This window comes from Condylura cristata, unplaced genomic scaffold (assembly GCF_000260355.1).
Source record: "Condylura cristata isolate star-nosed mole 26May11 unplaced genomic scaffold, ConCri1.0 scaffold00168, whole genome shotgun sequence".
Taxonomy (NCBI): domain Eukaryota; kingdom Metazoa; phylum Chordata; class Mammalia; order Eulipotyphla; family Talpidae; genus Condylura; species Condylura cristata.
Genome location: NW_004567269.1, coordinates 21521 through 22214, shown reverse-complemented (window position 1 = coordinate 22214; position 694 = coordinate 21521).

The following is a 694-nucleotide window of genomic DNA, read 5'->3' as shown; positions in this document are numbered from 1 at the left end:
AAGACTAAAATAAGAAGAAACAACATTAGAAAATTTTAAAAATCAAGTAAAAAGTAAAAGACATACATATAAAGAAAAATTATTCAAAAACTTCAAAAACAAATCAATATATAAATCAGTATAAACAAATTGGAAGAACCACACTTAATCATGCCTTTTCTGTCAATTCCACGGGTGACTGGAATCTTCCTGGGTCCTGAGGACACAGCCAGACAAGGTAGGACTTAGACAGCCTTTGGCTTTGCCTTGCAGCGACCTCTGTAGGGTCAGAGCCAGAGGCAGCAGCCCCAGTTGGGGATAAATCCCGGAGGTGGTTACAGCCTGAACAAAAAAGGAACCACAAAGAGGTACAATCATATGACTTGCTAGAGATTGAACTTTACTCCATGAACTAAAACCTATACAATGTCTCAGAGGGTGTCTCATTTGTCGTCAGAAAACCTGAACTAGTTCTGACTTTTAAACATCTTTTTATAGTCAACCCCTTAGTCACTGATGTCCCTCCAAATGGTGCTACCTGCAACCAGCACACCTGAATATTCATCCCGAGCTCCACAATCACATTTCACCCACTTATATGTGTCAGCCACCCCATCCCAAGTCCTCCTTTGGATGATCTTGTATGTTTCTGTTTCCTTCTGTGTCCACTGACTTGCAATTCTTTCCTCTTCACAAGTGAACAAATTTGACGCCC